Here is a 27,536-nt window from a genome sequence, read left to right as displayed (position 1 = left end):
TTTTTCCCACTTTTTGATTGGGTTGTTCATTTTTCTGGTATTGAGTTGTATGAGCTGCTTGTATATTTTGGAAATTCTTTGTCAGTTGTTTCATTTGTTATTATTTTCTCCCATCTGGAGGGTTGTCGTTTCACCTTGCTTATAGTTTCCTTTGCTGTGCAAAAGCTTTTAAGTTTAATCAGGTCCCATTTGTTTACTTTTATTTTTATTTTCATTACACTGGAGGTGGCTCATAGAGAATCCTGCTTTGATTTGTGTCATCGAGTGTTCTGCCTGTTTTCCTCTAAGATGTTTATAGTTTCTGGTCTTACATTTAGGTCTTTAATCCATTTTGAGTTTATCTTTGTGTAAGGTGTTAGGAAGAGTTCTAATTTCATTCTTTTACATGTAGCTGTCCAGTTTCCCAGCACAATTTGTTGAAGAGCTGTCTTTGCCCCATTGTATATTCTTGCCTCCTTTGTCAAAAATAAGGTACTGATAGGTTCATGGGTTTATTTCTGAGCTTTCTATCTTGTTCTATTGGTCTCTATTTCTGTTTTTGTGTCAATACCATACTGTCTTGATGACTGTAGCTTTGTAATGTAATGTAAAGTCAGGAAGGTTGATTCTTCCAGCTCCATTCTTCTTTCTTAAGACTGCTTTGGCTATTCGGGGTCTTTTGTGTTTCCACATGAATTGTGAAAATTTTTGTTTTAGTCCTCTGAAAATGCCATTGGTAATTTGATAGGATTACATTAAATCTGTAGATTGCATTTGGTAGTATAGTCATTTTCACAATATTGATTCTTCTTATCCAGGAACATGGAATACCTGTCCATCTGTTTAGGTAATCTTTGATTTCTTTAATTAATGTCTTATAATTTTCTGTGTACAGTTCTTTTGTCTACTTAGGCAGGTTTTTCCTAGATATTTAATTCTTTTTGTTGCAATGGTGAATGGGATTGATTCCTTAATTTCTCTTTCTGATTTTTCATTGTTAGTATATAGAAATGCAAGTGATTTATGTGTATTGATTTTGTATCCTGCAACTTTGCTAAATTCACTGACTAGCTCTTGCAATTTTCTGGTACTCTCTTTAGGGTTTTCTATGTACAGTATGATGTCATCCGCAAACAGCGAGAGCTTTATTTCTTCTTTTCTGATCTTGTTTCATTTCTTTTTCTTCTCTGATTGCTATAGATAGAACTTCCAGAACTATGTTGAATAATAGTGGCAAAAGCGGACACCCTTGTCTTGTTCCTGATCTTAGGGTGAATGCTTTCAATTTTTCACCATTGAGAGTAAGGTTTGCTGTAGGCTTATCATACATGGCCTTTACTATGTTGAGGTAGGTTTCTTCTATGCCCATTTTTTGAAGAGTTTTAACCCTAAATGGGTGCTGAATTTTGTCAAAGGCTTTTTCTGCATCTATTGAGATGATCATATTGTTTTTATCTTTCAATTTGTTAATATGGTGTCACATTGATTGATTTGCATATATTGAAGAATACTTGCATGCCTGGAATAAATGCAACTCGATCATGGTGTATGAGCTTTTTAATGTGTTGCTGAATTCTGTTTACTAAAATTTTGTTGAGGATTTTTGCATCTATATTCACCAGTGATATTGGCCCTAGCTTTCTTTCTTGTGTTCTCCTTGTCTGGGTTTGATATCAGGGTGATGGTGGCCTCATAGAGTGAGTTTGGTAGTGTTCCTTCCTCTGCAATTTTTTGAAAGAGTTTTAATAAGTTAGATGCTAGCTCTTCTATAAATGTTTATTAGAATTCTCCTGTGAAGCCATCTGGTCCTGGGCTTTTGTTTTTTGGGAGATTTTTTATTACAGCTTCAATTTCAGTGCTTGTAATTGGGTTGTTCATAATTTCTATTTATTCCTGGTTCAGTCTTGGAAGATTGAAAATTTTTAAGAATCTGTATATTTCTTCCAAGTTATCTATTTTATTGCCATATAGTTGTTCATAATAGTCTCTTATAATCCTGTGTATTTCTGCATTGTCTGTTGTAACCTCTCCTTTTCCATTTCTAATTTTGTTGACTTGATTCTTCTGTCTTTTTTCCTTAATGAGTCTGGCTAAAGTTGTGTCTATTTGTTTAACTTCTCACAGAACCAGTTTTAGTTTTATTAATCCTTACTATTGTTTCTTTTGAGCTTCCCTGGTGGCTCAGATGGTAAAGCATTTGCCTGCAACGTAGGAGACCCGGGCTCGATTCCTGGGTCAGGAAGATCCCCTGGAGAAGGAAATTGCAATCCACTCCAGCACTCTTGCCTGGAAAATCCCATGGACAGAGGAGCCTGATAGGCTACAGTCCATATTTCTGTTTCAATTATTTCTGCTCAGATCTTTATGATTTCTTTTCTTCTACTAATTTTGGGGAATTTTTGCTCTTCCTTTTCCAGCTCTTTTAGGTGTAAAGTTAGGTTGTCTATTTGATGTTTTTCTTGTTTCTTAAGGTAGAATTGAATTGCTGTAAACTTTCATCTTAGAACTGCTTCTGCTGCTCCCATAGGTTTTGAGTTGTTGTATTTTCATTGTCATTTCTTTCTAGAAATTTTTTATTTCCCTTTTGATTTCTTTAGTAACCTGTTGGTTATTTAGAAACGTGCTGTTTAATCTTCAAGTTTGTGTTTCTTACAGTTTTTTCTTGTAATTGATATTTAGTCTCAGAGCATTGTGGTCAGAGAAGATGGTTGATAGGATTTCAATTTTATTAAATTTACTGAGGTTTGATTTATGACCCAAGATGGAGAATGGCCCATGTGCACTTGAGAAGAAGGTGCATTCTTCTGCATTTGAGTGGAATGTCCTGAAGATATCCATGAGATCATCTCACCTAATGTATCATTTAAGAGTTGTGTTTCTGTTTTGCTGATTTGTCCATTGGTGTGAGTGGGATGTTAAAGTTTCCTACTATTATTGTGTTACTGTCAATTTCTCCCTTTATGTCTGTTAGTGTTTACCTTATGTATTGAGGTACTCCATGTTGAGTGCATAGATATTTCCAATTGTTATATCTTCCTCTTGGATTAATTCCTTGATCATTATATAGTGTCCTTCCTTATCTCTTGTAATCTTCTTTATTTTAAGATCTGATCTGTCTGATATGAGGATTGCTACTCCAGCTTCCTTTTGCTTCCCATTTGCATGGAATGTATTTTTCTATCCTCTCCCTTTCAGTTTATATGTGTCTTCAGGTTTGAAGTGGAATTCTTGTAGACAGCATAATTATGGGTCTTGTTTTTGTATCCATTCAGCCAGTCTGTGTCTTTTGGTTGGACCACTTACACTTAAAGTAATTATTGATATATATGTTCCTATGTTCATTGATATGTACATGAACCATGAACTTCCAGATGTTCAAGCTTCATTTAGAAAAGGCAGAGGAACCAGAGATCAAATTGCCAACATCTGCTGGCATTGAAAAAACCAACGGATGATCCTCTGGATCATCAAAAAAGCAAGAGAGTTCCAGAAGAAAAAATAAACACAAAAAACCACAACATCTATTTCTGCTTTATTGACCATGCCAAAGCCTTTGACTGTGTGGATCACAACAAACTGTGGAAAATTCTGAGAGAGATGGGAATACCAGACCACCTGACCTGCCTCTTGAGAAGTCTGTATGCAGATCAGTAAGCAACAGTTAGAACTGGACATGGAACAACAGACTAGTTCCAAATAGGGAAAGGAGTACATCAAGGCTGTATATTGTCACCCTGTTTATTTAACTTATATGCACGGTACATCATGAGAAATGCTGGGCTGGAGGAAGCACAAGCTGGAATCAAGATTGCCAGGAGAAATATCAATAACCTCAGATATGCAGATGACACCATCTTTATGGCAGAAAGTGAAGAAGAACTAGAGAGCCTCTTGATGAAAGTGAAAGAGGACAGTGAAAACGTTGAATTAAAACTCAACATTCAGAAAACGAAGATCATGACATCTGGTCCCATCACTTCATGGCATCTGGTCCCATCACTTCATGGGAAATAGATGGGGAAACAGTGGAAACAGTGACAGGCATTATTTTGTGGGGCTTCAAAATCACTGCAGATGGTGACTGCAGTCATGAAATTAAAAGACGTTTGGTCCTTGGGAGAAAACCTAGACAGCATATTTAAAGCAGAGACATTACTTTACCGACAAAGGTCCATCTAATAAATGCTATGGTTTTTCCAGTAGTAATGTAAGAATGTGAGAGTTGGACTATAAAGAAAGGTGAGCGCCAAAGAATTGATGCTTTTGAACTGTGGTGTGGGAGAAGACTCTTGAGAGTCACTTGGACTGCAAGGAGATCCAATCAGTTCATCCTAAAGGAAATCAGTCCTGAATATTCATTGGAAAGACTGATGGTGAAGCTGAAACTCCAATACTTTGGCCACCTGATGTGAAGAACTGACTCATTGGAAAAGACCCTGATGCTGTGAAGGATTAAAGGCAGAGGGAGAAAGAGACAAGAGAGGGTGAGATGGTTGGATGGCATCACTGACTCAATGGACATGAGGTTGAGTAAACTCTAGGAGTTGGTGATGGACAAGGAGGCCTGGTGTGCTGCAGTCCGTGGGGTTACAAAGAGTCAGACATGACTGAGTGAACTGAACTGATGTTCCTATCGCCATTTTCTTAATTGTTTGGTGTTGATTTTGTAGATCTTTTCTCTTCTCTTGTATTTCTTGACTATATAAGTCCCTTTAACATTTGTTGTAAAGCTGGTCTCATGGTATTGAATTCTCTTAACTTTTGTTTGTCTGAAAACTTTTAATTTTTTCATCAATTTTGAATGAGATCCTTGCTGTATACAGTAATCTTGGTTGTAGATTTTTCTCTTTCAGTACTTTAAACATATTCTGCACTTCCCTTCTGACCTGAAGAGTTTCTGCTGAAATATCAGCTGTTAAGTGTATGAGCTTTCCCTTGTATGTTACTTGTTGCTTCTCCCTTGATATTTTTAATATCCGTTCTTTGTCCTTAGAGTTTGTTAGTTTGATTAGTAAGTGTCTTGATGTGTTTCTTCTTGGGTTTATCCTGTATGGGACTCTTTCTGCCTCTTGGACTTTATCAAATATTTCCTTTCCCATGTTGGGGAGATTTTCAAATATGATCGCTTCAAAAATGTTCTCACACACTTTCTTTTTCTCTTCTTCTCTTGGGCCCCTATAATTCAAATGCTGGTGTGTTTGATATGGTCCTAGAGGGCTCTAAGACTATCCCCAGTTCTTTTCATTCTGTTTACTTTATTCTGCTCTTCAGAAGTTATTTCTATCATCTTATCTTCCAGCTCAGTGATTCATTCTTCTGCTTCAGATATCCTGCTATTGATTCCTTCTAGAGTAGTTTTAATTTTAGTAATTGTGTTGTTTGTCTCTGTATGCTTATTCTTTAATTCTTCTAGGTCTTTTTTAATTGATGCATTTTCTCCATATTTTTTAAGGTTTTTGATCATCTTCACTATCATTATTTGGAATTCTTTTCCAAGTACTTTGCCTATTTCCTCTTCATTTATTTGCACTTCTGTGTTTCTAGTTTGTTCCTTCATTTGTGTAGTATTTTTCTGCATTTTCATTATTTTTTTTTAACTTATTGTGTTTGAGGTCTCCTTTTCCCAGGCTTCAAGTAAAGTTGAATTCTTTTCTTGAAGAAGGTTGAATTATTTCTTCCTTTTGCTTTTTTCTTTCCTAAGGTTGGTCCAGTAGTTTGTATAAGCTTCCTATGGGGTGAGATTTGTGTTGAGTTTTGTTTGTTTGTTAGTTTGTTTCCTCTGATGGACAAGGCTGAGTGAGATGGTAATCCTATCTGCTGATGATTGGGTTTTTATTCTTGTTTTGTTTGTTGTTTAGATGAGGCCTCCTGCACAGGGTGCTACTGGTGGTTGGGTGATGCTGGATCTTGTGTTCAAGCAGTTTCCTTTGTGTGAGTTCTCACTATTTGATACTCCCTAGGGTTAGTTCTCTGGTAGTCTAGAGTCTTAGAATCAGTGCTCCCACTCCAAAGGCTCAGGGCTTGATCTCTGGTCTGGAACAAGATTCTACAAGTGGTTTGTATGGCATTAGTGAGATTAAAACAAATATCCAAGACAAGAAACCAAAGATGAACCCCAGACAAATGGCAGTTACAAAATCAGGCAAATAATTGAAGTAATGGAATATATGCATGTACATATACACCCATGAGCAAAGTCAAAACAGTCCAACAAAAATTAAGTATAGTAGATTGACCCGGCAAACAAAGGAAATCAAAAATTATACTTACATGTTAAGAACAAAACTAACTAAAGCACAAACTGGAAAACAAAACTAAAGCAAGGTGCCAAGTGGGAATAAAGCAATGAAGATAAAACTGACACGTATTTTGAGAGGAAAGGAGAGAAAGATAAGAAAGAAAGAATAGATATGAAAAATTAAACAGAGGTAGATAAAGAAGATTTATATATGTTAAAGATTAACTGCAAGGGGAAAAGAAGAGTAGGGAAAGAAAAAAGGAATAAATGCAGAAAAAATAATAATAGGTTAAATAAATTAAAAATTAAAATTAAAAAAAAGAAAAGATAAAAACAAAACAAAAATCCACAGAACTGCAAAAGCCCAACATAGAGGCAGATATTTATGAGAAAAAAAAAGCTCCAAAGCTTAATTGGAGTTCATAGTGCCATTAAAATCAACAACTACAACAGAGCAGGGGGAAAGGGCAAAAAAAGAAAAAAAAATCCAAAATTTTCTACAGAACAAGTAGAAAAGTTAGAATAATAAAGGTTTCTCTTGAGTCACTGCTGTCAGAGTCCTTTCCCTCACTGGGAGTCACAGTCCAACTCACCTCCCTAAGATGCTTTCCAGCCCTGTGCTGATTTCTGGACCTGCTGTGGGGGCAGCTCAGATTCTAATCTGGTTCTACTCCTGTGTGTTCTTGCCTCCAATGTCCACAGCTATCAGAACTAGTGCTTTTTCTTTTGTGGGTGCTCTCAGTGACCTTTTGTATATTCCATAGACACAGAGTCTGCCTAGTTGATCATGTGGATTTAATCTGTAGCTTGTACAGCTGGTGGGAAGGTTCTGGGTCTTCTTTCTTAGCCACACTGCCTCTGGGTTTCAATTGTGCATTTATTTCCACCTCTGCATGTGGGTCCTCTACTGGGGTTTGTTCCTGAGGCTGCCCTGGAGGCCTTGGTTTTGGCCCTGTGAAGGCCAGGTGTGGAGATGGGGCTACTGATAGAGTCGCAGGGGTTCTGGCTGCACCAGGTACTTAGGGTGTTGGTGGCTTGGGCAGCAGGAAATATAGTGCTCTAGAAGGATATGGCCATCAGTATTGACCAATATGCTCCAGTATTCTTGCCTGGAGAACTCCCCTCCCTGATAGAGAAGCCTGGCAGGCCACAGTCGGACACTATCGAAGTGAACCTACATGCATAGACGCAAGACTTTTTTGCCTTTGGCAGCTCTGCCCCAGTGAGAGTTGACTGTGAAGCTTGCACAGGTGCTTGGCTTACCAGGATCCTGGTGGTGCCAAGTGTGCAGGGACATGAACTGCCTCTGCCCCAGGAGTTATGGCCCTATCAGAGTCTTGTTTGAGCCTCTTGTAGGTGGCGATCAGAAAGTCTCTTTGGCTAGTCTCTCTCCATAGCTCTGCTTGTTCAGGCACTTAGAGGGTTCCCTTGCCTGGGGTCCTTCTCTGTTGTTCCATGCATCAGGCATGCTGAGGGGTCCCCCTGGCTGTGGGGAGGAGTGCTGTAGATCTGTGTGTCAGGTACTTAAAGGGGCAAACTAGGTGGGATCCTGCTCTGCAGTTCAGTGCATCAGTTACTTAAAGGAGCACCCTGAGTGGGGTCCTATTCTGTAGTTCAGTGTGTCAGGCATTTGATGAGCAAGCCTCTCTATTGTTCAGCTGCCGATGCTGGCATGTGGGGAGAGAGAGGGTCTATGGTGAGGGCGCCAGACCCTACACATGACTCAGCAGTATCCCTTGCTTCCATGGCTGCTGGCTTTCTTTCATGGGCATTTCCCACCACTGTCTCCTCCCTCACACTCCCTCAATCTATCTCTCCACAGTCAATAGCAGCCCTCACCCTGGGATTGCTCCACAACCCCTAAACTCCAGCTCCCACCTGCTGCACCTTCCAGGAGACCAATGTTCTTGTCCGGGGTATGTATGGCTGTGACAAGGACTGTCTGATTCTCACTCCATTTAGGCTGCCACAGATCAGCTGTTTCACTCTCAGCCTTAAATGTTTCTCCTCTGACTCAGACAATTGCCCTGATATGGGGATCTGATCCCTGCTTCAATTCCTCCATCCGCCAAAGGCAGGTCCAGTCCTACTAACACTCCTGTTTTCCCCCCTATTTCCTTCATCCTACCAAGTTTGGCATAGTTCTATGCCTTCTTTTCCATTCGTCAGGTCCTACTGTCTGCTCTCAGCTGGTGTTCTGTGTGCACTTCTGTGTCTGAAGGTGTATTCGTGATGTATCCGTGGAGAGAGATGTGCTCCACGTCCACCTACTCCTCCGCCATCTTGTTCTCTCCCATCAAACATATTTAAAGTAACTATTATATTCAGTTTTATGCCAGACCTACTATTACAGTGATGAATACATATATTCTAAAACATCCCACTTTAATGTGAGACATTTTATGTTCATAATAAAATTTCCCATACTTAAAATATGTTTTTTTTTTAAATTTTTATTTTTACTTTATTTTACTTTACAATACTGTATTGGTTTTGCCATACATTGACATGAATCCACCATGGGTGTACATGCGATCTCAATATGGTAACTCCAGATGATGGAGCAATTCTTTGACTACAGGGATTAAGTCATTTTCACAGAGGAGATACTATCTCTTTGAACCTGACACTAATCAGCAAATAAGTTGGTGATGTGTGAAGTAAGTAATAAAAACAAGAGTTGGAGTAACTGGCTGGACCAACAGTATCTAGGATGCAGATTGTTCTGCCACAAGATAACCCCTAAGGCCACCACATTTTAGACACAATATTGTGTATTTACTTACACTACTAGTCTTTGTATCATACAAAAACACAAAATAATAAAAATTTTCTATTTACATATTTCATTTTTAAATAATTATTGTGTTCTCAATTTTATTTTTTACACACTGGGGCCATCTGTTTCTCATATGAATTGAATTTCAATTTTAGACCAGTAGTCAAGAGAAGTATTTGAAGCTTTAAAATATATCTCCCAGGAAAACATTTAATATGTACAAGTTGTGTGCATTAAATATTTATACTATATTTAGTCCAGTCAAATAATTAGTGACAAAAGCTGTAATTTCCAATCATAACTTTTCTGCCATGTCACTTTTTCTTCTATGTAGATTTCAGTGGAATATGACATGATTGCATTTAGTTTTACGTAGAAGAAAGGGAAATGAAGTTGGCTTTTTAAGGGAAAAATTCAAACATGTCAATAGTATTTATTGGTTTCCTTCTTGGTTATATAATTATAGTGTCCCCAGATGCTTAATACCAAACGTGGAATCCTAGGTCCCCAAAAATAAAGGGGCCTGTTTCCTCCAGTCAACAGAGTGCAGCAGGCACAAGCACAGAATTCTTAGCAATATTGATTTTATTGATCACCAGTTCCCTGAATGTCTCCACAGAACTTGAGTTTGAGTCTTATTCTGGGAGGGCTCCAAATGATTGACACTGAAGCCTCATCACAACACAGATGATTAATGTAACTCTTTTATGATCATTCCAACCTCCTTGCCAGGAGTCATATGGTTTAATTTGAAACAATAAGCTACAAAGACCAATCACTTTGGTGAATCCTTGAACAATTTTCTCATTCCTTAAAAAAATGAGTAAAATTTTGTTTAGAACTGAGATCTGGAATACTCATTATTGTGTTTCATGCTGAATTCAAAACTGGGGAATTCTGTCAAATTATGGATATCAGAGCTGAAAATTAAAAAAAAAAGTTTCAACTTTGCTGTGACATTATTGAATCATAAAATCCAACATAATCACACATTCTCAGACTTTCGTTTACTGAAATGATAAAATACCTTAGGCTTTTTTGTGTTTTAGTAATTAAGACCATTTTTTAAAAAGCAGTTTAAAGTTCACAGCAAAATTGAAGATATGTTACAAGGTTTTTGGATAATATCTTTGTCTTACTTGGGTATTTGGGTAATATCAACCTCATAGGATGAATCAGAAATTTTGAACTTTGTTTCTATCCTGTGAAAGTGATTCTAGAGAACTGGTATGATTTCCTGCTTAAATGTTTCATAGAATTCCCCAGTAAATACATCTGGTCTTTTTTCCTTTCTTTTCTGGATGGTTATTAATTACTAACTTAATTTCTTTAATAAATATAAGCCTATTCAAATGATCAGTTTCTTCTTGTGGATTTTGGCAAAGCTTGTCTTTCAAAAAGTTGGTCTATTTCCTCAGAGGTTATCAAATTTGTGAACCTAGAGTTCATCTAGTTTTCCTTTATTGTCTTTTAATGTCGATGCGATCTGTAGTGATCTCACCTCTTTCACTTCAGCTATTACTAATATGTGTCTTTTTTTTTTTTTTTTTTTTTACCAGTTAACTTAGCTAGAGTCTTACAGGTTGTATTGATATTGTCAAAGACCATCTTTTGAGTTTATTGATTTTCTATATTGGTTTTGTGCTTTCAATTTCATTGATTTTTGCTCTAATTCTTATCATTTCTTCTGCTTATTTTGGAATTGACATGCTCTCCTTTTTCTAGTTTTCTAAGATGGAGCCTTAGATTATTTTTATTTTATATCTTTCTTCTTTAAAAATGTATGCATTAACAGCTACGATTTTTCCCTCCAAACACGGCTTTTGCTGGATTTCACACATTTTGATGAATTGTTTTCATTTTGATTTATTTAGAATATTTAAAAATTTATTTAAATTTCTTGTATAACCCAAATACGTTATTTATAAGAATGTTGTTTAATTTTCACCTATTTGGTGACTTTTCACTTATCTGTTATTGAATTTTAATGTAGTCTGAGGACAGACATTGTTTCCATTCTTTTAGATGTAAAGTGTATTTTATGACCCAGAATATGGTTTTCCTTGGTAAATGTTCCATAGCACATTGAGAAAAATGTATATTGTGCTATTGTTGGATGAAGCAATCTTCAGATGTCAATTGTACCCAATTGACTAATGGTATTGTTGAATTCAGTTATTTCTTTACTAATTTTTTGAATTATCTTCTATATTCTTTTTCTATGCTTTAAACTTTTTGTTTTTTATTGGTATATAGCCGATTAACCATGTTGTGTTAGTTTCAGGTGAACAGCAAAAAGATTCAGCCATACATATACACACATATCTAATCTCCCTCAAATCTCCCTCCTATCCAGGCTGGCACATAACTTTGAGTACAGTTTTGTGTGCTATACAATAGGTCCTTGTTGGTTATCCATTTTTAATTTAGCAGTATGTGGAATCTGAATATACATATGTGGAATCTAAAAAGAAATAATACAAACGAAATTATTTACAAAAAGAAAGAGACTCACACTCTTAGAAAACAAGCTTATGGTTGCTGGGGTTGTTAAGGAGTTTGGAAAGGTCATGTACAGACTATTCAAAATGGATAACCTTGCTGATTTTCTGCCTACTGAATATATTCACTTCTAAGAGAGGTGCCTTGAAGTCTCCAACTATGATACTGAATATATCAATTTCTCCTCACGATTCTATTTTTTTTTTTAACTCACATAGTTTAACACTCTGCTGATAGATGCATACACGTTAAAGATTATTTCTTCTTGGAAAATTGACCCATTTATTTTTATGCAATGCCTTTCTTTTTGTGATAACTTTTTTTGTGTTGGCATTGGCTCTGTCTGTTATTATTGCAGCTAATACTGCTTTGTTATGATTAGGGTTAGCGTGGTATATGTTCCTCTAGCCATTTATTTTTAATCTGTATGCAATTTTATATTTAAAATGTACTTCTTGTAAACGTCATATAGTTGGGTCTTTTTCTGGCATATTTTTGTTAGGTTTGCATTGTTATTTTTTTTCTTGTTTTAAATTATTTTTTTATTGAAGGATAATTGCTTAAAGAATTTTGTTGTTTTCTGTCAAACCTCAACATGCGTCTTGTTTGTGATCCACTCTAACAGTCTCTTTCAAGTTGATGTTCATAGTGATCCTTGATAGAGTTGGATTAAAATTTACCATGCTCCTTACTATTTCCTATTTGTTGCTATTGTTCTTTGTTCCTACTTTTGTTTTCCTCTTTTTTCCTGCCTTCTGTGCTGCTTTTCCCACTTTTTGTACTTTAAAAAAAAATGATTTCATATTCTCTGCTTTCTTTTCTGTTTGTTTGTATTTCTCTCTCTGCTTTCCTAACTTTTATTTATGTTTTTTAATGACTTTTAGTAGTTGCCCTAGAGTCTGCAATATACATTCACAGGTAATTCAAGTCCACTTTCAAATAATGCTATACCACTTAAAATGTAATGTGAGCACTTTATAATAAATAATCCTAATTCTTCTTTCCCATCCCTGTATCACTGCTTTCATCCTTTCTTTTACATATAACATTCATAGCCATATACATTAGAAATAAAAATATATGACATATACTTAAACATAAATAACTACATTGTTGGCATTATTATTATGAATATGAAAAAACTATTGTCTGTTAGATTATGGATAATACAGATAAAAGTTTTTATTTTACCTTTACTCATTCCTCAATGGTCTTCCTTTCTTTACGTAGATCAGTGTTTCTGACCAATAATTATTTTTATTTTCTCTAAATAGCTGTCTTTAACATTTCTGAAAGGTTAAATCTGCTGGTGACAAATTCCCTAGATTTTTCATTGTGAGAGAAAGTTTTTATTTATCTCTCACTTTCAAAAAATAATTTTTCAGTCTACAGAATTTTAGATTAGTAGCATTTTCTCTGAACATATTGCACTTCACTCTTTTCTTTCTTGCATGATTTCTGAGCATAAGTTGGAAGCAATTCTTTATTCAAACATAGGTAAGGTGTTCCCACCATTACTTCATTTCTTTCAGATTTTTTTTTCAGAATTTTTCTTCATCTTTTGTTTTCTGTAGCTTGAAAATAATATGCTTATATCTGTATTAGCATTTATTCTGCTTGTTGTTCTTCAGGCTTCCTGGATCTGTGGTTTGTAATCTGGCATTAATTCTGGGAAATTCTTAATCATTATTGATTCAAATATTTATTTATTTTTTCTGTCTCTATTCTCTGATATTTCCAATTACATGTATGTTACACCTGTTGTAGTTGTCCCACAGTCTTGAATTGTGTGTTTTGTGTTTTTTTTTTCAGTCTTTGTTATCCCTGTTTTTCACTTTTCAGGAATTCTATTGACATATCTTCTAAGTCAGAGATTCTTTCTTAACCTGTGTGCAGTCTATGAATAAGCCCATCAGCAGCAATCTTTGTTTCTGTTCTGTTGTTTTTGTTTTGTGTTTTTTGGTACGTGATGCACAATGAAAACAAGGAACTTCTCTAAATAAATCTTAATAATTGGTGATGGGGGCTTCCCTGGAGATGCAGGTTTAATTCCTGGGTTGGAAAGATCTCCTGGAGAAGGAAATGGCAGCCCATGCAGTATTCTTGCCTGGGAAATCGCAAGGCCAGAGGGGCCTGCCAGGTTACAGTCCACTGAATCACAGAGAGTAGGACATGACTTAGTGACTTAACAATTATTGGTGAGGCTGGGGAAAGTGCAAGTGTGCTATAATCCTATGATTAGGTCTCAGCCCTTCAGTGAGCCCAGGCCTCTGAACTATGAATCTCACAAGAATTTCTTCCTTCACCCCATCCCCCACCCCACCCCATCCCATCCCCCCCAGTCCCCCCCCCCACACACACACACTTACATGGAAAAGGATAGGTAGAATGTCTTGGAGTTGGGTATTTCCCTTCTCCCAAGGGTAGGCTGAAGATGATGAGTTGGGTGCTGCCCTTCACCAGATCAAGTTAACATCCCACCTGGTTATACTCTGCTCAGTTTGTTTCCCTTCAGGGTAGACCTTGTTAAGAAGAAATGGGTTTGCCACTTTTATTTCTCCTTTCAAAGAACCAGCATTTGGCTTTGTTGATTTTTACTATGGTCTCTTTTGTTTCTTTTGCATTTATTTCTGCCCTAATTTTTAAGATTTCTTTCCTTCTACTAACCCTGGGATTCTTCATTTCTTCCTTTTCTAGTTGCTTTAGGTGTAGAATTAGGTTATTTATTTGACTTTTTTCTTGTTTCTTGAGGTATGCCTGTATTGCTATGAACTTTCCCCTTAGCACTGCTTTTACAGTGTCCCACAGGTTTTGGGTTGTTGTGTTTTCATTTTCATTCCTTTCTATGCATATTTTGATTTCTTTTTTGATTCCTCTGTGGTTTATTGGTTATTCAGCAGCATGTTGTTCAGCCTCCATTAGCCAGACTCATCAAGAAACAAAGGGAGAAAAATCAAATCAATAAAATTAGAAATGAAAATGGAGAGATCACAACAGACAACACAGAAATACAAAAGATCATGAGACTACTATCAGCAATGATATGCCAATAAAATGGACAATGTGGAAGAAATGGACAAATTCTTAGGAAAGTACAACTTTCCAAAACTGAACCAGGAAGAAATAGAAAATCTTAACAGACCCATCACAAGCATGGATATTGAAACTGTAATCAGAAATCTTCCAGCAAACAAAAGCCCAGGTCCAGATGGCTTCACAGCTGAATTCTACCAAAATTTAGAGAAGAGCTAACACCTATCCTACTCAAACTCTGCCAGAAAATTGCAGAGGAAGGTAAACTTCCAAACTCATTCTATGAGGGCACCATCACCCTAATACCAAAAACTGACAAAGATGCCACAAAAAAGAAAACTACAGGCCAATATCATTGATTAACATAGATGCAAAAATCCTCAACAAAATTCTAGCAATCAAAATCCAACAACACATTAAAAAGATCATACACCATGATCAAGTAGGCTTTATCCCAGGGATGCAAGGATTCTTCAATATCTGCAAATCAATCAATGTAATATACCACATTAACAAATTAAAAAATAAAAGCCATATGATTATCTCAATAGATGCAGAGAAAGCCTATGACAAAATTCAACATCCATTTATGATAAAAACTCTCCAGAAAGCAGGAATAGAAGGAACATAACTCAACATAATAAAAGCTATATATGACAAACCCACAGCAAACATTATCCTAAATGGTGAAAAATTGAAAGCATTTCCCCTAAAGTCAGGAATAAGACAAGGATGCCCACTTTCACCACCACTATTCAAAATAGTTTTGGAAGTTTTGGCCACAGCAATCAGAGCAGAAAAAGAAATAAAAGGAATCCAAATTGGAAAAGAAGAAGTAAACTCTCGTTTACAGATGACATGATCCTCCACGTAGAAAACACTAAAGACTCCACCAGAAAATTACTAGAGTGAATCAATGAATATAGTAAAGTTGCAGGATATAATCAACATACAGAAGTCCCTTGCATTCCTATACACTAATAATGAGAAAATAGAAAGAGAAAGGAAACAATTCCACTCACCATTGCAACAAAAAGAATAAAATACTTAGGAATATATCTACCTAAAGAAACTAAAGATCTATATATAAAAGAAACTATAAAACACTGGTGAAAGAAATCAAAGAGGATACTAATAGATGGAGTAATATACCATGTTCATGGATAGGAAGAATCAATATAGTGAAAATGAGTATACTACCCAAAGTAATCTACATATTCAATGCAATCCCTATCAAGCTACCAACGGTATTTTTCACAGAGCTAGGACAATTACTTAACAATTTGTATGGAAATAGAATAAAACTCAAATAGCCAAAGCAATCTTGAGAAAGAAGAATGGAACTGGAGGAATCAATCTGCCTGACTTCAGGCTCTACTACGAAGCCACAGTCATCAAGACAGTATGGTACTGGCACAAAGAGAGAAATATAGATCAGTGGAACAAAATAGGAAGCCCAGAGATAAAGCCACACACCTATAGACACCTTATCTTTGACAAAGGAAGCAAGAATATACAATGAATTAAAGACAATCTCTTTAACAAGTGGTGCTGGAAAAAGTGCTCAACCACTTGTAAAAGAATGAAACTAGAACACTTTCTAACACCACACACAAAAATAAACTCAAAATGGATTAAAGATCTAAATGTAAGACCAGAAACTATAAAACTTCTAGAGGAGAACATAGGCAAAACACTCTCAGACATAAATCACAGCAGGATCCTCTATGATCCACCTCTTAGAATACTGGACATAAAAGCAAAAATAAACAAATGGGACCTAATTAAACTTAAAAGCTTCTGCACAACAAAGGAAACTATAAACAACGTAAAAAGACAGCCTTCAGAATGGGAGAACATAATAGCAAATGAAGCAACTGACAAACAACTAATCTCAAAAATATACAAGCAACTCCTGCAGATCAATTCCAGAAAAATAAATGACCCAATCAAAAAACTGGACCAAAGAACTAAATAGACATTTCTCCAAGGAAGACATATGGATGGCTAACAAACACATGAAAAAAATGCTCAACATCACTCATTATCAGAGAAATGCAAATCAAAACCACAATGAGGTACCCTTTCATGCCAGTCAGAATGGCAGCGATCCAAAAGTCTACAAGCAATAAATGCTGGAGGGGTGTGGAGAAAAGGGAACCCTATTACACTGTTGGTGGGAATGCAAACTAGTATAGCCACTATGGAGAACAGTGTGGAGATTCCTTAAAAAACTGGAAATAGAACTGCCTTATGACCCAGCAATCCCACTGCTGGGCATACACACCAAGGAAATCAGAATTGAAAGAGGCACATGTACCCCAATGTTCATCACAGTACTGTTTATAATTGCCAGGACATGGAAGCAACCTAGATGTCCATCAGCAGATGAATGGATAAGAAAGCTGTGGTACATATACACAATGGAGTATTACTCAGCCATTAAAAAGAATACATTTGAATCAGTTCTAATGAGGTGGATGAAACTGGAGCCTATTATACAGAGTGAAGTAAGCCAGAAAGAAACACACCAATACAGTATCCTAATGCATATACATGGAATTTAGAAAGATGGTAATGATAACCCTGTATGCGAGACAGCAAAAGAGACACAGATGTATAGAATAGTCTTTTGGATTCTGTGGGAGAGGGAGAGGGTGGAATGATTTGGCAGAATGGCACTGAAACATGTATAATATCATATATGAAACGAATCGCCAGTCCAGGTTCAATGCATGATACTGGATGCTTAGGGCTGCTGCACTGAGATGACCTAGAGGGATGGTATAGGGAGGTAGGAGGAAGAAGGGCTCAGGGTGGGGAACATGTATACCTGTTCAGGATGGGGACCCTGTATACCTGTGGCGGATTCATGTTGATGTATGGCAAAACCAATACAATATTGTAAAGTAATTAACCTCCAATTAAAATAAATAAATTTATGTTAAAAAAAAGAAATGGGTACCTTTGTAATTCAAAATGTTTCCAATTCCCCTTCCTCTGCTGGAAGCCCTGAGGGTTTTTCTCTGATATTTCCTGTGAAAAGCTCCTCAAGCTACTGGAGGTGAATCTCACAATATTGTTGGAGTTCTTAACAATATTTTAAATGTTAAACTCTGAGTGGTCCATACTGGGTCTCCAGCAATTCCCTACTTACAGTCACATTTTCCTACCTTGACATGTTTCTATCTGGTCTGGTAAGCTGCAGCTTCCTGAATCTTCTTTCTGTCTCTTCAATACTTAGGGCAGTGGTTTGTCCTGTGTCCACCATTCCCTTATGGATCCAAGAAGAACTGATTTTTCAAGTCTGTTTAGCTATTTATTTGTGGTTAGGATAGAGTGGTAGCTGTAAGATTTTTACATACAGGGTAGAAACCAGAAGTCCTCCTACCTTAATTTTTAAGAATTTTTAGGTGTAGTTTCTAGTCGCTGTGATTAAAAATATCTCAAATGACATATATGACCAAATTATAGAAAAACAATGCAAAGTATGTATCACTGTCACTAATATGTTAATGAACGTATTGAGCCACTTAAAATCCTGGGTATAAAATTATATGTCTTTGTTAATGCCAATAATCTATGCTGCTGCTGCTGCTGCTAAGTCGCTTCAGTCGTGTCTGACTCTGTGCGACCCCATAGACAGCAGCCCACAAGGCTCCCCCATCCCTGGGATTCTCTAGGCAAGAATACTGGAGTGGTTTGCCATTTCCTTCTCCAATGCATGAAAGTGAAAAGTGAAAGTGAAGTCATTCAGTCGTGTCCGACTCTTACCGACCCCATGGACTGCAGCCTACCAGGCTCCTCCATCCATGGGATTTTCCAGGCAAGAGTACTGGAGTGGGATGCCATTGCCTTCTCCACCAATAATCTATATATTTCTATAAATAGGTAATCTATTTCTTGAATAATGTAAACAATCAGAGAAGCTTATCTTTAAAACACTATAATGCCTCTCTATTAGCTAAAATCATAGGTTCCATGCAATGAAAACTATATTTGAGACACAATTAGCATATTTGTTTATTTTTAATTTTAATAAACTTTATTAGAATTGGTCAAAGTTACCAATTAAGGAAAAAACTATTTTCTTTTCCTCACTTATTCTGTTTTTTATTAGTTTAATTAATATAGCCTTTGGTATTAATGGGCTTATTATTAATGTTTTTATTGATAAAAATTGAGAAATGCAGGTACTAAAGTTCAAATCAATGGTAAAACCTATAAAAGAGCAGTTTTACTTGAAAGCTTTTAAGGGAAGTTGTATCATCCATTTGAATTAAATGTGTTAAAGATTTTACTTTTATTACTAAGGCCTGAAAAGAATAGAACTTGTACTAATGATGTGAAATTATGTGTGAATTGTTTTAGCACCAGAGATAGACAAAGAGATTCAGAGTAATTGTGTTTTAACATTTGATCGCTAAATAAGAAGTCAATAAATTCCATTTATAATTTACATAGATTAGAGAATTCAAATATCTAAATGTGGGGTAATTGAAAATAAATCAAGAGATAAAGAAGAGCTGCCAAAAAAAAAAAAAAAAAGGTTAGATTGAATTTAAAGTTTGGCAAGGAACTGGACTTATATCCTCAGAGAAATACTCTTCTTTAAATGTAAAACATAGTCTGAAAAAGGCCCATTCCCCCAATGGCATCATCTTAATTCAAAAGATAGCATTCACAGCCTCAAAGCTACAGCTTTCAGAGTTCTACAACAGGCAAGAATGACCTTAAATGAATAGGATTTTTTTCCAGTTATTACAGCCGAATGCATCTGAAATAGGGAATTCATGTATTTCACTTCACTATGGAAATCATCATATAAATGGGATAGTCAGTAGAAATTTCAGCTTATATATAGCAAGAAATTATGTCATTTACAATAATGGTACAATTTTCATCATGTATACTTTTTTCTATCTTGATTTAAATTTAAAAAAATAATTTAGTGGTTATATTTTAACTCTCTTTTAAAATAAAATCTGTTGGAACCCATTTAAAGCATGCAGTTAAAACAGAGCTTGAAATGGTTTAATATAACATTAGGCCAATATATCAAAATACAGTATGTTTAAGTGATAGCCCATTATTTATCTGCTAAAGTCAGGCCCTGTGAGTCCTGAACAAAAGTCATTTTGTGCCAAATCTCACACCATGACAGTAATAATAATAATAGCAAAGAGTATTGCTCATATCATTTTTAAGTGCCACTACTTGGAAGATAATCACCAGGCAATGCATAAAAGATTAAAATATATGAACAACAACATAAAAAATCATTTCTAAGATACTTAGAGGTTAAAGGAAAAGACATCATTTTCAAGTAACTTTAACCTTTTACCAGTTTACTCTTAACCTGTTTCATCACAACCAATATCACTTTTCCTCTTTCCAGAAGTCTTTAAACCAGTCTCCATTTTTATTGTTTGTGGGACTATCTTTTTGTCAATTGGATCGTAAGCTTCTGAGAAAGAACATTCATGGCTCACATTTCCTTTGCTCCATCCTCAGAGTCCAGCCCACACTCAGTGGTCCCTGCCTGCTCAAAGCATCTTGCAGGAAACTCAGTTGGCTGTTTTATTGGCCACAGAACCTGTGTCCTAACTGGGAGTTGCATTTGGGAAGACACAGGTGCTGGTCCTTGTAAAATACCCACTCTTAGCCCAGTCTGTGGTACCAAAAATTGTTTCCATATATAAATATAAATGGATTAATCTTGTTCTTGCATTCTCTCACTGTTCATCAGAGTTCAAAATATCTGGAAAAAGAAACTTGTTTATTCCATAGGACAGCTTACCTATTGTTTAACTGTCAAAATATTATTTATACTTAGCCCAAATCTTCTGTCTTGTACCTCATACATACAGGTATACCTCTATTTATTGTGCTTGGTGTTATTGCACTTCACAAATAAAACTGCATTTTTTATGGATTGAAGATTTGTGGCAACCCTGTATTGAGCAAGTCTATCGGAGTCATTTTTTCCAACAACATTTGCTCACTTTGTAACTGTGTAGTGTTTCAGTAATGTTTCCAACATTTCAAGCATTTTCCTTATTATTATTATGTCTCCTATGGTGATCTGTGATCAGTGACAGTTGATGTACTAATGCAAAAAGATCATGACTTCCTGAAGGCTCAGATAATGGTTAGCAGTTTTTAGCAATAAAGTCTTTTTAATTAAGGTAAGTACATTGATATTTTTAAATATATGCTATTGCACATTTTGTAGACTATAGTATATGTAAACATAGCATTTATATGCACTGAGAAACCAAAAAAATCATGTGACTTGTTTTATTGTGATATTCCCTTTATTGTGGTGGTCTGGAATCAAACCCACAATATCTCCAAGGAATGCCTGTATTTGTTTTTGTTTTATGCACTGAGCTTGCAAGAATAATTCTTATTTCTCCTAATATTTTGGTCATATTTTACCTCCCAAAGGACCCTTAGCTACTACCTAGGAATTGGGGCTTATCCTAAAATATTTTTCATGTTTTAGAGAATATATATATCACAGTTGTCATTTTTGCTATAATAATAACACCAAAAATGCATACAATCTGTGGTTAACTGTTTAATCATATGTATATATATATATATATATAATTTAATATTCATCACAATAGATAAATCTATGCACATTCTTCAACAAAATATTTTAATCAGCTCTCAAAATTAGTATTGAGAAATGAAGACATACAATTCAGATTCTCCAGTGAATTATTACTAGTAAAAGTTGAGGTAGTGATACAGCTCAAATTAGAAAAATTTATTATGTAATTTCTTCTCTTGCGCATGCATGCCTAGTCATTCAGTTGTGTCTGACTCTTAGAGACACTATGGACCATTGCCAGCCAGGCTCCTCTGTCCACGGGATTCTCCAGGCAAGAATACTGGAGTAGGTGGCCATACTTTCCTCCAGGGAATCTTCCTGACTCGGATCAAACCGGGGTCCCTTACACATCCTGCATTGGCAGATGGATTCTTCACCACTAGCGCTACCTTGGGAAGCCCCTCTTGTTGTAATACATATTAATATGAATCAAACAGTACAGAACAACTATTTTTCAAAGTACTGTAACACAAATTTTTAATGTAAATTATGAATGATATGTTTAATGTAGTCTATTTCGTATATATATATAGAATTCTTCAATTTCAAAATATTTTAGAGAATAAACCCCATTCTGTTTTAAAATGTATATAATAGGTGAGTTGCGATTCCAGATGACTAGAAGGAAATAGAGCCAAAACCACACACTGGATTACAGCTTTTAATGCTCTTCTCGGTCATTGCATGATCATTTGATAGCTCTGTCTCCCTGAAAATCCTGGAGACCTAGCAGATGAAAAAAAATCTAGCTTGGAAGTCACTCTAAGTTACAAGCTTCTCTTTGTGGTTTCCTTCCAGCTTAACTTCCCTTTACATGCAAAGAATTATGTAGCAATTTGCCACAGAACTCTGTAGGCATTTACCTAGGAGAGAGGATTTGTCTAAGAAGCAGCATCAGTTTTGGCCACAGGAGAGTCAAGCACACATGCAATGAAGTGATGTTCTTATGACTTATGACTTCCATGTAGTCAATTCTCTATGGTCCTTCACTGAAGTGAATTGTCTGTTTGACTTAAGATTATGTTTTTGGCAAAACTATCGTTTTAAAGCTTAACCGCAAAGAAAACGTGTGCTTATACTATTAGCACATCATAATTCTCCCAAGAAAAATCTACATGTGCTGTTTAAAATATGATAACATCAAAATACACATTCATTGCGCCTTAATGCCAAGAGACTTTTTTTCTAACTTACTGAATTTCATAATACTGAGAAATATATAATAATGGTATTTACGTAGCATGTTCTATTAGAAAAGCTTTTGAATTTTTATTTAATACTGAAATTGTCCCCACTGAGATGTTAAAATTCCCTTTTGCAATTACACTGATATTACAAAAACATTACCCATGCACTCATGGAATCTCAACTCAGCTGGGCTTTTTGGTTCAGTGAATAAAAATTAAAATATAAAAATGTATTTATTATTAAAAAATTTTGAACTTTGTTTTCTGACAGTAAATTTATGTCACAATATACATTTTGATTTGGCTATTGGCTTTTGCTATTATGTGTTTCTGTATAATTTAATGAACCCATTACTTCACTTGGAATTCTATTGAGGAGAAAGTAGAAAATTAACTCCATTGCCCCTACTAACTCTAAATCTATGAGACTCATTAGTACTTGCCTATAATGCCCTGACAGCTCTAGTGATAACCTTACAATGAATGCAGGTCACACCCAAAGCAGTTTCATTGTATCTTTGGGCACCATCCCCCAATATTGCCAAGCATACACTAGAATGCTTTGGGAGTAAAGCTCTTAATAGTTAATAATTTCCCAATATTTTTAATCAGTCACATAAAAGAGTTAGGTTATGACCATAAAGCCTAGTCTTTGTATAGTTTTCAATTTATCAATAATTGTTGCTGAGCTTTGGGAAGAGAACTTTCGTCTTTATCAAATTCAGAAGACTAACCATAGTTGAGAAACAGAACTATAAATAAAAATAAAGGACAAATAAAAATAAGGAGAAGACTCTTGAGAGTCCCTTGGACTGCAAGGAAATCCAACTAGTCCATCCTAAAGTCCTGAGTGTTCATTGGAAGGACTGATGCTGAAGCTGAAACTCCAACACTTTGGCCACCTGATGTGAAGAGCTGACTCATTCGAAAAGACCCTGATGCTGGGAAAGATTGAGGGCAGGAGGAGCAGCGGATTACAGAGGATGAGATGGTTCGATGGCACCACAGACACAATGGACATGGGTTTGGGTAAACTCCGGGAGTTGGTGATGGACAGGGAGGCCTGGCGTGCTGCAGTCCATGGGGTTGCACAGAGTCAGACAGAACTGAGTGACTGAACTGAAGTGAAAACTAAGGAGGTTATAAATAGTTCAGGGAAGTACAGCAATTTCAAATTCTTTGTAGGGATACAGTTTGTTGTGAAGTGTGAAGATCATTATTATGAAATGCCTTGGGATCATCTAAGAAAAGAGGATCAAAGTAAGGCAAGTGGATTGCTTCTCTGTCACTATGCACCTCCTTCCCAAACTTAATGATTTTGCACTAATTTGTTTACATTTTCTCCTTCATAAAATATAGATTGCTTTCTTTTGCAAAATAGTATTATACAGCTAATAACATACAAAGACTACTATTAATATTTCTTTCTCATTTAATTATTCAGCAAAGAGACCACCCAAGATTATCCACATGAAACCAGGGATGTCAGAAATGAGAAACAATTAGAATTTCTTTAGTTTGATTCTAGTATTTTTCCCTTACTACATTGGTTTTAATCAGAGAACACTCCTAGAGGTGAGAAAGAGGCTTAACCTGTGTAAATTCATTAGCCTGGCAAATCTAAGCTGCTGACCTACACCCATGAAAATGTCATTTTATGGTGTGGTTTAGTTTAATGTAAGTGTGCCCTGTGCTAAGTTTCTCCATTGTGTGTGGCTCTTTGCAGCACCATAAACTGCAGCGTGCCAGGCGCCTCTGCCCATGGAGTTTTCCAGGCAAGAATACTGGAGTGGGCTGCCATTTCCTTGTCCAGGGGACCTTCCCGACCCAGGGATCGAACCCTCATCTCCTGTGTCTCCTGCATTGGCAGGTGGGTTCTTTACCACTAGTGCCACCACATCTTATTAAATCTCCTGCACTATAGATGTCTTATAAAACATATTTGTCTACAGGCTGTTTATAAAGGATAGCACGTAAGCTCCCCGTCCCTGGTTCCTGGGAATTTTGGCAGTAGAACTCAGCAAGAGGTAGCATAATAAAGAGATGATGTGCATGAAGACTGACCTTGGAGGGTGATTCCCAGATCTATGACATCATTTCTTGCTATGTGACCTTGGGCAAGTTAGTCATCCTCTTTTGGCTTTAGTTTCTTTGTCCTTAAAATAGCTATGAGAAATGGGTGAGTTCATGTTTGCAAAGTACCTGGAACACTGTCCGGCATATAATAAATATGATTTAAGTCTTTGTAGAATAAGTAAGATTACCACTTTAATGAAACAGCATTGCCCCTCAAATTGAAAGATAAGAAACAACAACACATACAAGCACAGCTAGGTAGTGATCTTGTTTGGTGTTCTGGAGAAATAAAGAAAATAAAGAAATATTTAAATAAAAGAAAATATAAAATATTTCTTATATAAAGAAATAAAGAAAAAATATATTCTAGAAAATAAAGTTCTTAATGGATCTCTCTGAGCTTTTGTGCATAACACTGATTCACGCTGCTTCTATAGTCAATAATGTTCAAAAGTGTATCTTTTTTCTCAACTAAGCATTGTGCTAGAGTTAGCCTGTCTTGGACACTTCCTATGCTGAGCTCCTGTGAGGTAATCTATTTGGGGCCTTCCCAGAAGATTCATTAAGTTGTATTGAGCGTATCTGCTTGCTTGTGGGCAAGGTGAGGAATACCAAACACAAAACACCTGTGCTCTAAAGTTAGCCAATTTCGTTTCTTTAGACAATTCAAGGTTGTGTTTATTATTTATAAAATTCTGAATGTGTTGGGACCTAATTATTTCTTAAAATGCTGTGCCTCCCGTGCCATATCATGTCAGTTGCAGCTGGCTCTCATCTTACCTATTCTGAGATTTGAATTGGAAGCAGGATGTTTTCGGTAGAGGGCTCTTGTGTCCTGAACACACTCCCCTCAGTAATCTATCAAAGTGCAAGTATGAAAGAATTAAGGTCATGATTTATAATACCCTCAATCTTATCAAAATTTGATTAATTTTGATCATCTTTTTTTTAAGGACAGAAAACAATAGTGTATTTAATAGCACTTAATATTATTAAATGACAAAAAGGTTGTCTTAATATACAGATGCTAAACATTTATCTTGGAGCAAATAATATAATCATGAAACATTAATAACAAAATGGTGTTTCTACGCCAAAAAAGAGTATATCTATTGATAAACATTTTAATCCAGTTGCAAGGTATCATCAACAAGATTTCCTCAGCAGGTATTATCTAAAGAACTTAAAAAAATACATATGTTTAAAGTACAATCCAACAACAGAAACATTCATTAACTTTTTAGAAATGCAGGTACCTTGCCCAAAGCAGACTCATGGACTAGGATTTCTAGAGATGAGGTCTAGAAATTAGAATTTTAACAAAATCATAGGTGATCCCACTATTTGAGACTCTGATTCACCAGTATGAAAGTGTTCATTTTTTCCAGATTCTTCAGTTCTTCAGCTATTTCAGGCAGCTGTCATCCAGACAGGGTGTGACTGGCAGGTAGGATAGAACTACTTCAATCCACACGTGTGTATTAATTTATCATTCCTTTGACCTGCCAGTCACACTTTTGCCCTCTTTGCTAGATATGCGAATTTCTTAGGGGGCAAAGAACATATCTGCTTAGAGTTTTAGATGGTGCTAGTGGTAAAGAACACAACTGCAGATTCAGGAGACGCAAGAGACCTGGGTTAGATCCCTGGGTCGGGAATGTCTCCTGGAGGAGGAAATGGCAACCCACTCGTGTTCTTGCCTGACACATCCCATGTACAGAGGAGTCTGGTGGGCTACAGTCCATGGGGTCACAAAGAGTCAGACATGAGTGAATGGGTGAGCACACAGCACAGAGCCTTGAAACACCCACACGATTGCCAAATGAATGAACGGCATAGACAGCTTGCTTGCTACCGAATACAGCATACTTCAGAGGGTACTGCGAGTCTAGATTCAGTCTCAGAGCTAATAGAACATCTCGTTACCATTTCACCTGGGTGAACGAGGCTGCCTCGGCGCTCCCGTGCCTTTTTAAGCTCTGCTGACCTGAACTGCCTCGCTTCTGCAGATCCCGCGGCCATCTGATGAGGAGCTGCGCGGTATCTCTGCCTTCCCTCCCTCTGTGTTGTCTGCTGCTTTCATTTTCTGTCTTCTCATCTTCTCTGTGCAGCTATTTCCTAATGTGTTGTTCTTGATCTCTTTCTCCTGCTCTCCTCCCTGTCAAGGAAAATTCATCTCCTTCTGTAGCTTCAAACAACTGCTCCAAGTTAATGATGTCCAAATGTTTATCTTGAGCTCTAATCACTTAAAAATGTTAACAGCCACTTTTCACTGCTATCAACATGTGTGCCTTCACATATGATTACAAATTTGCCTCAACTTTTGCTCATCTACTATGGAACACATTTCCTTACCTTAAAAAAAAAAAAATGGTCCCAATCAGTGGTATCTGCATTCTCCAAGTTCCACAGTTGAGAAGTGTTTATCAACTTTGACTTCTTTAATCCTAAATTTTTTCATGGAGAGGAGTTAATACTATTTACATGCTTCCTGCTTAGTCCCTGAGTTGTATCTGACTCTTTGTGACCCCATGAACTGTAGCCTGCCAGGATCCTCTGTCCATGGGATTTTCCAGGCAAGAATACTCTGGTGGGTTGCCTTTTCCTTCTCCAGGGGATCTTCCAAATCCAGGCATCGAACCCACATCTCCTGTGTCTCCTGTATTGCAGGTGGATTCTTTATCTGCTGAGCCATCAGGGAAGCCCATTAGAACAATTCTTTATAGAAATCTCAGAAATTCCAGGATCTTTTGAACAAAGAAAGCGCTTAACTCTAAAGGAGGTGATTCATTATGATGATTATAAGGAAGACTTTGATACAAGAGAGACTTTGGTTTGAATTCTGTAGAGCCTTATGCTGCCAGAACATAGGCATATTACTTAACCTGTCTAACCTATGTCTTTCTTGCCAATATGAATTTATTCTTTCAAACAAACAGCGTTGGGAACTTTGTACATTTCATGACTATACTAGAATATTGTATGCTGTGTTGGACGACATTTCTTCACTCCTGGGTAATATAGAGGAGTGCCTTACTGTGATGAAAGATAAGGTAATATGTTTAAAATACTTGGCACAAAATAAACGTTCTGAAAATATTAATAACTTCTGTTTCCCCT

The sequence above is a fragment of the Ovis canadensis genome, chromosome 10 (genome assembly GCF_042477335.2).
Source record: "Ovis canadensis isolate MfBH-ARS-UI-01 breed Bighorn chromosome 10, ARS-UI_OviCan_v2, whole genome shotgun sequence".
Classification (NCBI taxonomy): Eukaryota; Metazoa; Chordata; class Mammalia; order Artiodactyla; family Bovidae; genus Ovis; species Ovis canadensis.
This window is presented reverse-complemented; position numbering follows the sequence as displayed.